Raw genomic sequence first — 1018 nt, forward strand, 5'->3', positions numbered from 1 at the left:
CGGGCGGTGATTCATCGGCCTGCCTGCAGTGGGCGCTCAATAACCTGACGAGTCCGAACGAGCAGAGTGACCGCCCTTGTTTCTTCCAAAAACCTTTCCCCGGGATTTTTTGGGGGGGGGTACATACCATAGAAAACTGCATCTCCCCTCGACGCTTAACGGCAACAGAGGATGAAAAAGTAAAACTAAAGTAAAGTACATACCCGGTACCCAAGAGCTGACATTACACAACACTCATTACGCTTATCATTCTCTTGATCATTGGTTGGTTCTTCTTTTAAAAAACGAGGTTTATTAATTAACTAAATTTTGTAATCGACCTTCTGTTTCTTAATTATTAATGTTAAGTTGATGAAAAACCGACTATGCTGAAATGGATGTTTAATGTAATTGGATAAAATTGAAACACAAAAAAAATGTTTTTGGTTTCTTAAAAAAAATAGTTTCAGTGAGAGTTTTACAGCACTCGCAACACAATCAGGCCATAATAATGTAAGTTCCAAGATTACTGGTGTTATTAGAGGGTGACATGCAAACAAGAGAAAGGAGCGAGGTACGGACGACAGGTGTCCAACATGAACAAAGGAGAAAACCACACTAAAGCACCCACCAACCCCCAACGACTCAAAATACTATGATCTGCAACCATTGTAACAATGACGAAAACACGACTTGAATGAAAAGAAAAAAAAAAAAAGACAAGCAATTCAGGACTAGTTTCAAATAAGACAAGAGAGAAGACAGTTAACAATAAAATATTAAGCTAAATTAAAAACCGCGAAAGTAATCTCATAAAACCAGCGAAAGTAAGCTCCGATCATAAAACCAGCCAAAGTCATCTCTCCCGCCGGCCAACCTGGGCACCGGTACAATAACAACAACAGACGCTGGCTGATGTAAAAGCGCCCGCCCACGTTATTGAGGCCACCTTATTGATTGATTTTGAGGTATCGGCGGAGTAGCTGGTGGGGAGGGGAGGGGAGGGGGACTTTTTGGGTGGGGTCGGGAAAAGCCCCGT

Source organism: Aplysia californica, unplaced genomic scaffold, assembly GCF_000002075.1.
Source record: "Aplysia californica isolate F4 #8 unplaced genomic scaffold, AplCal3.0 scaffold01078, whole genome shotgun sequence".
NCBI lineage: Eukaryota > Metazoa > Mollusca > Gastropoda > Aplysiida > Aplysiidae > Aplysia > Aplysia californica.